The sequence below is a fragment of the Macaca nemestrina genome, chromosome 15, assembly GCF_043159975.1.
Source record: "Macaca nemestrina isolate mMacNem1 chromosome 15, mMacNem.hap1, whole genome shotgun sequence".
Taxonomy (NCBI): domain Eukaryota; kingdom Metazoa; phylum Chordata; class Mammalia; order Primates; family Cercopithecidae; genus Macaca; species Macaca nemestrina.
In genome coordinates, this window is record NC_092139.1 from 10,475,284 (window position 1) to 10,486,555 (window position 11,272).

Genomic DNA, 11,272 nt, shown 5'->3' on the forward strand with positions numbered 1-11,272 from the left:
AGTTCCAAGTCTTGGCTTACACAGCTCTCACTGCTGGCCTCAACACCCTTGGGCCATCCTCCCTCTGCTCTTCCATTCCCACCCCAATAAAGGTATGACCGCACGTTATATAATAGTAAAGAAGGACTCTGAGGCCGCAGGACAGGGCCACAGCAGCAAACTTCCTGGGCAGTGTGTTACTGCTCCACCCACCTGAGCCCTGTTCCAAGTGCAAGGAGCTTCCCAAGTCCTAGAGAATGATTGTACTTAGAAAGCTTTGTTTGTTTGTTTGTTTTTTAAGAGAAAATTGCTTCACATGAATTTATCTTCCCAGTGGCAGATATGTTATGCTTCCCTCTAAACAGAAAGATGAGCCCAGATGGGGCCCGGGCATCCTCAAGGGATGAAGCAGCCATGCCCACCATCCCTCAGGGACTGACAAGTGCATGTGGACACTTGAACCATGACTGTGTCCACAGCTCCTCCTGGACCAGGCCTGGTGCCTTAGTGTGAAGACTCCTGGCTTACATGGCAGGGGCAGCTATCCGGGAGGGCTAAACAGCCTGGAGGCTGAGTCTGCAGAGGAAGGGGGACCTGAAAGAGCCCAGGTACAGGTGCCCGTCGTGCTCGTGCACCTCACTGACGTAGACGGCCACCAGCCCGTCGGGATCATGCAGGCTTCTCCGGAAGGCACCGCTGTCGCTGAGTTCTAGGACGAGGCTGTATCGCGGCACAAACTTCATCACCGTCTCCTGACTAAAGAGCTTAAATATCATCCTTTTGATCCAGGGTCTCTCAGATAAGAAATCCAGCATGGAAAACCCAGGGTTAGGACGGATGGTTGACATGCCGACCCAGTACCCCCCAAAGCTGCTGGGCCGGATGTTGTCTGGAAATCCAGGCATGTTCTCCACAAACAGATCAGCCCCGCCCTTCATCAGGCCAGAAACATAGACTCTTCGTATCCTGGCCATGGTCGTTTCTGCCACCAGGACAAAGTCTTCTGCAGGAGACAGCTGGACTCCATTCGGGAACCGCAGCTGGTCCAATAAAATTTTTACTTCCCTGGTCACAGTATCGTACTCCAGCAGGCGCCCGTCATCTGTGCCCTCCATCACCAGAAGCAGGTAGTCTCGTCTTTGCCATTTGCTGCTAGAATCAGTGAAATAAATCTTCCTCCCATCCTGAGTGACCGTAAGATCATTCACAAAGGACATTTTCTTCCCCTCAATGGGTGTCTTGGAGGACAGCAGCAGTTTCACTTCACCTGCCGTCCTTAGCCTCCGGGGCCTGGCCATCATCGTCCGTGACGACCTGCGGCCGCAGAGGCCGGTGCTGTCGCAGCCCGTCCGCCTCGCTCATGGTATGAGCGCCAGCCTGCCCAGCAGCCACCACCCCCCAGTGAGCCCCAGTCTCCTTTTCAATGTCATTGATGATTGCAATATTTCAAAAGATGGTATTTGTTTAAAACTCAATTTATTTGATAAAATCTTGATCAAAGTCATACCCTTCTAATGGCAGAACTTCTCCTAACAGTACTTGACTGTTAAAAGACAGGAAGCAGCAGTGCACTTGAGTTTAATTTAAAATATTTTTCTTAGAAAGGGGAGTTGCTATTTATACTGCCTCCCATCCTTCCTTTCTTCTTTCCTTTCTTCTTTCCCTTCCTCCTCACTTCTCTTCTCACTCCCTTTATCTCTTTTTTCCCTTTTGTCTTCCCTATTTTCTTCAATTTTTATAACTTGCCAGGCTTCGGTTTTGCTGATTAGATTTTATTCTCTTTAATCTGATAATTTAGTAAAAATAAATATAAGCACTGCTAAGACCTTCTTGTTGTTATGTTACAAGGATGAACTGAATTTTCTGTTTTTTCTTATTATTATTTAAATATATGTTTTTCCCCAGAAGCTAATTGAGGAAATTAAGCCATCTGCTATTTGGAGTGAAAAAAATCATTGAAAATAACTTTCGACAGTTGGCAATGAAGTCATCCTTATGACTACACATTTTCATGCTTCTCTTACTAATATTTCTGATAACATACAGAAATATTCATTGAATCATAATCTGTAATTATTACTTTTAAAATATAAGTATGACTCAAATCTAAACAAGCGTCAAGTTGTTGAGTAATTTCTGCCTCCTCTGCCCACATTCTGAATTTGAGCTAATTGGATGGTATGAGGCATGATTGTCCCAGAGAAGAAGATACAAAATCAAAATAATTGAAGACATAATGGGTGGTCTAAAATAACTAAATCAGGAGGTTCGCATATCAAACTACTTCCAGACTCATAAAGGAATGATTGCATAAACAGGGCTTTGGGATTAAACAAATCTAATTGTTATAGTTATATTGTATGCATTTGCAAACAAAAATAAAAATTATACCCTTAGTTTCACACTTGCAAAATTATCTGATACATAGTTTGGCAATATATTCTCAAAGCTGCAAAAAGGCGCATATCCTTTCAATTTTACTTTACACAATAGGTCTAAGAAGATGGACAATTTTCCTACATGTCCAGCCCTATTTAATAAATATAGCAGGGAACAAGACAGCCAAGGTCCCTCCATATTTAATTCTTATGAGAATCTAACATTTAAGTCATTTTTCTAAGAAAAACTTTATAACAGAGTCTAAAATCATAATAGGAGACAGATAAACTAATATACTCCCATAAAAGGAAATATTATGACATTAAAAACTACATTGCAGAAGAGTATTAAATGACATAGAAGAGATTAAAATAGCTTCAGTGAAAGAAATAAGCTACAAAAGAATATGGCTTATACAATCTAATCCCATTTTCATTTTTAAAATCTATGTTATGGTTAGCCTCCTAAAGAGGCTATAAAAAATTACCACAAACTGAGTAGCTTCAAACAACAGAAATGTATTCTCCCAAAGCTCCGGAGGCTAGAGATGAAGTCAGTGCAGTGGCAGATGTGGCTGCTTCTGGAGCTCTGAGGGAAAATCTGTTGCATCCCTTTGTCCTAGCTTCTGGTGGTTGCCAGCAGTTCTTAGCGATCCTCGTGTGATAGATGCACCATTCCAATCTCTGCTTCCACTTTCACACAGTGTCCTTCACTCTGTTTCTTTCTGTGTGTCCTCTCCTCCTCTCAGGACATCAATCATCAGATTAGAACTGACCTTAATCAAATAGGACCCCGTCTTGATGAACTACATTTACGAAGATTCTATTTCTAAATAAGGTCACAGTCTGAGGTTCCTGATAGACATGAATTTTAGGGGTGCAATCTATGTAACTGTCCAGCATAATGGATTAATGCTCGTATTAGTCCATTTTCACACTGCTATAAAGAAACACCTGAGACTGGGTAATTTATAAAGGAAAGAGGTTTAATTGACTCACAGTTCTGCATGTCTAGGGAGGCCTCAGGAAACTTACAATCATGGCAGAAGATGAAGAAGTAAGTACCTTCTTCGTAAGGTGACAGGACAGACAGAGAGCGCTAGGGAAACTGCCACTTTTAACACCATCAGATCTTGTGAGAACTCTCTCACTATCACGAGAATAGCATGGGGGAAACCAGCCCCATGATCCAATCACATCCTACCAGGTCGCCCCCTTGACGTGTGGGGATTATAATTCAAGATGAGATTTGGGTAGGGACACAGAGCCAAACCATATCAATGCTACTATTGGAAAGATTTATGAAAAATGATAGGTAGAGAGAGAGAGAGAATAATCAGAAGGTCCTGTGGGCTGAATGTGTCCCCCAGAAATTCATGTGTTAGAAACTTAATCCCCAATGCAACAGTGCTTAGAGGTGGGGCCTAGTGGGAAGTATTTGGGTCATGAGGGCTCTGTCTTCCCCAGTGGATTAATGCTACCACTAAAAGGGTTTGTGAGACTGATTCACTCTTCTCTGTTCTCCTGCCATGTGAGAACCCAGCAGTCACTCTCCCTTGCCCTTCTGCCTCCTGAATGTGAGGGTACAGTTAAAAGGCTCCTGCCAGATGCTAGCACCTTGATCTTAGACTTCCCAGCCACCAGAACTGTGAGAAATAAATTTCTATTCTTTAGAAGTTACCCAGTTTATGGTATTCTAACAACACAAAATGAACTAAGCCAGAAATATACACTCTAAAATGTTAAACTTGATTACTTTGTGAAGGTGAAATTGCAAATAAGTTTTATCTCCTCTCTTTGCTTTTCTACATTTCCTAATTTTTAAAACAATAAACTTATATTCATTTGCAATAAGGACAATAGTATTTCAGAAATTATTCTCATGATAATACTAAAAGATTGAAGGTCAGAGTTACTTTAAATAACTCGTGTTTTATTTATAAAGAAAATTTTGAATTACTGCTATGAAGAGAAAATAAGCATCCTTTGTCATCAGTAGAAGGTTTTTTAAAAATTAAACTTAGACACTCCACCTAAAAATCACTTTATGAACCATCAATGGTACAGGTACTAACATAATATGCAGGAACTATTATTACTCCATGATACAGATGAGAAAACTGGGCATAGAAAGGCATAATAATATCCCCAAAGTCATGTATATATAAAGAAGATAATATTAAAAGTGAGAAGTAACTTCAAACCCAAGTACTGAATCACTACATAATCAAAGAAGTCTTGTAAGAAAACCAACTGAATAGCAAAACAAACTTTATGGAAAAAAGAAAAACAGGAAGTGGAGATAAAATGACTTGAGATGGGATGGTAGAATGAAAATAAAAAGAAAGCTAGTCTAGAAATCTTGGTGTTATAAACTGTGTTCCTTCAAAATTACCATGTTAAAGCTCTTACCGCTAGTACCACAGAATGTAATTGTATTTGCAGATAAGGTCTTTAAAGAGTTCATTACGTTAAAATGAGGCTGTCAGGATAATCCTAATCCAATAGAACGGGTATCCTTATAAGAAGAGGAGATAAGGATATTGAGGCAAATAGAAGGGAGATCATGTGACAACACAGAGGAAAGACAGCCATCCAAAAGCCGAGAAGAGAAGCCTCAGAAGGAAGCAACCCTCACAACCAATGAGACACATTGATCTCAGACTTCCAGCCTCCAGATCTGTGAGAAAATTAATCTGTTGATTACACTAGCCAGTCTGTCATGCTCTCTTACTGCGATGCTAGGAAAGAAATACTCCAGAGGTACAAGCCATTCTGATGAAACATCTTGACTTAGAAATTCATTTCCAAACAGGCACAGTGGCTCACACCTGTAATCCCAGCACTTTGGGAGGCCAAGGCAGGTGGACCGCCTGAGGTCAGCAGTTCGAGACCAACCTGGACAACATGGTGAAATCCCGTATCTATTAAAAATACAAAAAAAAAAAAAAATTAGCTGGGCTTGGTGGTGGGCGCCTGTAATCCCAGCTACTCGGGAGGCTGAGGCAGGAGAATCGCTTGAACCTGGGAGACAGAGGTTGCAGTGAGCCAAGATCGTGCCATTGCACCCCAGCCTGGGCAACAAGAGCAAAACTCAGTAGGGAAGGGGAGGAGAGGGGAGGGGAGGGGAGGGGAGGGGAGGGAAGGGGAGGGGAGGAGCATTTGCCAGGCAGGGATTGAAGCAGAGGTGGAAAAGATGAAGGTGTTCAACAGAATCGTGAATTGTAAGGACTTCTACTAGCAGAAAGGACCTTCTACTGAAAAATAGGAGAGATGAGCTATTTTAGAAATGCCAGCTGTTTTTCTTTATTATTATCCCTGATTTCTAATCTCTGTGGGGCCAGAAATTATTTCTATGGCACATGTAAAATTCAGTAATCTATTGAAGATTCTTTCATTTTATAACTGTCATTATTATCAAGTTGGGAGTGAATTCTCTACCTTCCAGAAGTTCTGAAATAATAGTACGTGTTAGTTCTCTGACATTCACAAAATTCTCTTGCAAGTTTCTATTCTTTTTATTGGTTTTAATTATTAAAAAATTCGAATCATTCAGAAAATACTTTTGCAACCATATACATACCACCAAAATTTAATATTTTATATTTTCTTTGGATTTTATTTATTTATTTATTTACTTTGAGACAGAGCCTCGCTCTATCTCCGAGGCTGGAGTGCAATGGCCCAGTCTCGGCTCACCACAACCTCTGCCTCCCAGGTTCAAGCGATTCTTCCGCCTCAGCCTGCTGAGTAGCTGGAACTACAGGCGCCCACCACCAGGCCCGGCTAATTTTTGTATTTTAGTAGGGACGGGGTTTCACCATGTTGGCCAGGCTGGTCTTGAACTCCTGACCTCAAGTGATCTGCCTGCCTCAGCCTCCCAAAGTACTGGATTACAAGCGTGAGTCGCCGTGCCCGGCCTGGATCTTTTCTTTTTAAATAAAATAATAAATTACAAATAAGACTTGTGTTACTTCTCATATGTTTTTCTTCCTCCTTTACTGAGATGACTATTACACATATTTCTAGACTTTGAAATATATATGTGTGTGTGTGAGGGTGTGTACATATAATCTTAAGCAATGTATAATACAATTTCTGATTCTTTAAAAATGTAGACAAATGGGGTCTTTTGCTCAATATTATGTTGTTGCATTTTATCCTAGTTGTAAACATACAATTTATGTAGATCTGCTGAAGCATAATCCATTGCATGAGTAAATGAGTTTACTTCTCATTTCCCCCGTCGATAGAAAATTAGGTCATTTTGCTTTTTTAGCTATGACAAGCAGCTGCAGTGTCTGTCTCTGCATTTGTCTCCGTGTACACATGCAAAAGCGGAAGTCTCTTTTTAACTTTCCCCAACTCAGTTCACAAACTCTGACCTTAAGTAAGAGTACCTCAGCCTTCCCCGTTCCAAATTCCCCCAGAAACAGCACTGGCCCGATTACGAATTTGCTCATCTACTAAATAGAGACAGTTAAGTCCACTTTTATTTGTAGCTTCAGCCCAGATTTGAAGCCAAGTCTCCAGCTGTTGGGTGGCATGCATCATTTAGTAGAAAATAGTATTAAAAGGACTGTACTGAGTCCTTGGGTAAATAGGTTGATAATATGAGAAGGCAGTTATACATTCCATTAATCATTACATTGCTTGAGGGAGAAAATATAAAACTTTGCTTTGTTACCTGTTCTCAAAGGGAATCGTGAATCCCAACTCCATTAATGACGGAAAACATTGCAAGGAAAGAATCTCGGTTGTGAGAATTTCCATCAAACTCACCTAAGCTTTAATCACCTTTCTTTAAAGAAGCTGTTTCATGGGGTTGAGTCAATGTCTTCATATTGAAGTATCATCATAACATTTCAAGTTTCTTATGTTCGTGTTTACATCCAGGGCTTTCACTTTTGAAAGAAGACAGTGCCATGAAAGCTGTTTTCTCCCCGCCTCAAGAAAAGTGGCATTATTACAATTACATGGCTGATTTAGCCAGGTATTCATTCAAGCGTATATTGAGCATTTGTCATAATAATAGCTGTTTATTATTTGATTGAGTGCTTATCATATGCTAAGTGCAATGATGCTCACTTTATATACATTATCTTATTGAATATTCAAAACCATCTAACAAGGTAGAAATCATTATTCCCATTTTAAAGAAGAAGACATTGACGTGCAGGAAGCTTCAACAGTTCACACAAGTTCACACAGCAGAACTAGACTGCTAACCTGGTCGGTATGACTCCGGACCCCATTTGCCTTTACGTCTTCTTTGGGGCTACTCTTTAAGTTCTGGAGATACAAAAGTGTATCAGGCACAGACCCTAACTTTGTTAGGCTCATGATCAAGTGTCATGGAAGGAGATGACCCCATGAGGAAAAGGGGCCAGGTCTGCCTGGTTTCCCACCACATCCTCAACATTTTTGCATTACACTGAATGTAATAAGTGTTCATGAAGGAATGAATAAAGGTACAAACCAATGAATTCATGGCAGCATGATAAAGACTTTCATAAGTGGTAAAATGCAAGTCAGCGTTTGCAAAACAAAGTGGTGTGTCCAGGTAAAGCATTCGTGGCAGAGAAGTGGCCTGTGAAGAGGGAGGGATGCAGGATGATGTGGCATGGCAGGAAGCAACGAGGCGGAAATCAGGCTGATGGCAGTAAACTAAAAAAAATAGCAGAAAATAAGGCTGGAAGCAGAATTGAGAAGGATTCCTTGAGTCCTGGTAAGAAATTTGGAGTTGATCATATAGACGATGTTCTTAATCTGCAGTGGCAAAAATTATTGGGGATGTCTGTCTTTCTTGCCTGCTCAGCATCTATTTCCTCTTCTGATGTTGACATCCGATTTTCAACCACAATCCAGCTTTCCCACACTCACCCAAGGTGCTGCAGGCAGGGACAGTACACCACTGCTCACCTCAGAAGTAGACCTAGGACCCATGCCTGGTCCACCAGTGCATCCCATTCTCCTAACCTTGGTCATTCATTGAGGAATGAGTGGATGACCCAAGCAAGCATCTCAGAGGCAATCTGAGGAATTCTCTCTGAACTACCAAGAAAGGGAAGTTCTCTTATCTCTCCTTCCTACAGAGTTTTGGAGCTCAGAAAACATAAACCTGGAGCAGTCACTAAAAAGATGACCTTGCTAAGAATAAAAACAAAGCAGATAGAGAAACATAAGTCTTAATCATATCCTCTGAGCTCTGGATCTGACCATACCTGAAACTAGAGCTACCCATTGACAATGCAAATATACAATCGAATAAACTTTCTTTTGAGATACTTGGAGTCAACATGGCATAGCAGTTCAATGTACAACCTTGGGAGTCAGACTGGTTGACTTCAATTCTCACCCTCTGGCATTACTAGCAGTGAGATATTGGAATGAGACGACATGTATAAGGTGTCAGAACAGGGTCTGCATAAAAGGAACCTCAGTAGGCCTTAGCCAATATTAGGAAGTTAGTTTGATTAGCTGTGCTACAATATACAACCAAAGGATACTTCAATGGTTAGTTGGATCATGTCAAGCCAGCTAGGCTATCATTAGAAACACTAATCTAGGTGTTCCTGCGAAGGTACTTGTAGGAGTTAACGTCTCCGATCAGTTTACTTCATATTAAAGGACATTACCTTTGATAATCCAAGAGGATTTCATCTAAATCAGTTGAAAGACCTCTGGACCAAAACTGAGGTTTCCCTGCAGAAGAAGAAATTCTGCCTCAAGACACGGGACTCAAGACATCAGCTCCTGCTGATGTCTTATCCTACAGATTTCAGACTTGCCCACTGATTTGGTTTAGCTGTGTCACCATTCAAATCTCATCTTGAATTGTAGCTCCTGTAATTCCCACATATTGTAGGAGGGACCCGGTGGGAGATAATTGAGTCATGGGGGCAGTTTCCCCCATACTGCTCTGTTGGTAGTAAGTCTCACGAGATCTGATGTTTTCACAAGGGGTTCCCCTTCCACTTGGTTCTCATTCTGTCTTGCCTGCCACCAGGTAAGACGTGCCTTTCGCCTTCCACTACTATTGTGAGGCCTCTCCAGCCATGTGGAACTGTAAGTCCATTAAACCTCGTTTTCTTTACAAATTATCCAGTCTCAGGTATGTCTTTATCAGCAGTGTGAAAACAGACTAATACACCAACCTTCTTAATTATATAAACCAATTCCTTGGATTCAATGAATATCTATCTATCTATCTATCATCCATCATTTTTTATCTCCCCCTACTGATTCTATTTCTCTGGAAAATCCTCACTGATACAGATGCTTACTAATTCCACTTTAAAAAAAAAAAAAAAAAAAAAACTAGAAAAGATAAAGTAACTAATTCATTGTGAGCCCAAGTGATCTACATGAAAGCCAGAGCCCTCCAACTAAAGACTGCCAGAAAACTAGTTTTGATTAAGACGACTACATTTTTTTCTGAATTTAACAAGAAATGATGCAGAAGGTGAGAAGCAGAGAGGGCAAATATGATCTGAAATACAATTACTGTTAGAGTTTAAGTTGACATATTGTATGTTAGCAGGAGTTGGGAAACACATTGTGTTTTTCTGGGCTCTTGATAATTTTCTTGGTGCCAGAAAACTGTTCATGTTTTTTAAACACTATAAAGTGTCTCCCTTTCCCCCTCAGCACATGGGAAATGTCATCACACAAATGATCTAACTCCATATAACTACGCCAGAGAGATTGGAATTTATATTCATGAGGAACACACAGACACATAATTCATGAGTGATGCTGACATCAGTAAGTAATCAGAGGGCCTCGGTGGACTATAGATCAATTCTAAATCTTCGATATATTTAGTACACGGTTGAGTTCTACAGCTCTTCATCTTGAAAACTGTCATTGAATAGATTGCATTCTGGGCTTATAACTGCTGAACTATGGGGCTTCATTTTTATGGACACGTATGTGGCCTGTGTTTCATTATATTCAAACTCTATGTTTTACCAATAATTCTGTCGTGACTTCGGTACTTAAGGCCTTGTGTTGATTTATGGGGCATTCCAGATTCCAAAAGAAAACTTCCCAACCCCAGAAGGACCTGCGTGAATGGACACATTATTTTGCTGCTAACATGGGTAGGCATAAATCTCTTTCTTCTCAAATGGAAGTTTATTAGGGAGCCATTAAGCTAGTTACTGCCCCAGTAGACTCAATATTGCCTAAATATTTTGAGAAAAGATAAACAGGTGAGTAATTTATGTTGATATCATTGAGAAGACAAGACCGAGTATCTGATCCCTATGCATAGTGCCATTGGATTGGCTAACAGTGAGAGCCACATCTGGGCAAACTTCTTTATCAACAAATTATTCAACGGGCCTCCCAAACTTAAAACTAATAAAGACTATGAAGGAATATCATTCGCTCACTCTACATCCATTTTACCATCCATATGTACTCTGTTTTCTGCCACCAGGACCCTAGTAAGATGTCCATAATAATAATTGAATATAGATCTTAAATTTTTTTACATTAATCAGTGAAAAAAACTTCAGTGAGTGCACACAGGAGAAGACTACAGCTACTTGTATTTAATTTTCTAACCATTAGGCAATAAATGAGAATTACTTTCTGATTATTCAGTGAGATTTATAATTTGCTAATTTGCTATTGGAGAAGATAGTATAACCAAATGCAGTTCTGGCCTCTTGCTGCTTGCCAAGTCCAGCTAACAAGAGTGAAGTCTGGTAGAAATTAAACAAGCTGTACTCCAGAGCTTAGCTGAGGGGAAACAGTACAGGCTTCTGCCTCTAAGGGAACCACTTCAGCTTTTGGGGCGGAAAGCAGGGGCTTTAAAGAGGACAACTGGGGCTGGGCATGGTGGCTCATGCCCATAATCCCAGCACTTTGGAAGGTGGAGGTGGGTGGATTGCTTGAGTCCAGAA

The 11,272-nt window shown here is 40.7% G+C and overlaps 1 pseudogene; it reads right to left on the bottom strand.

Annotated features, from left to right (window-relative positions):
• Nucleotides 1–263: 263 nt before the first annotated feature.
• LOC139358426 (adipocyte plasma membrane-associated protein pseudogene) lies at nt 264–1,306 on the bottom strand (annotated as a pseudogene).
• Between the last annotated feature and the right edge of the window lie 9,966 nt (nt 1,307–11,272).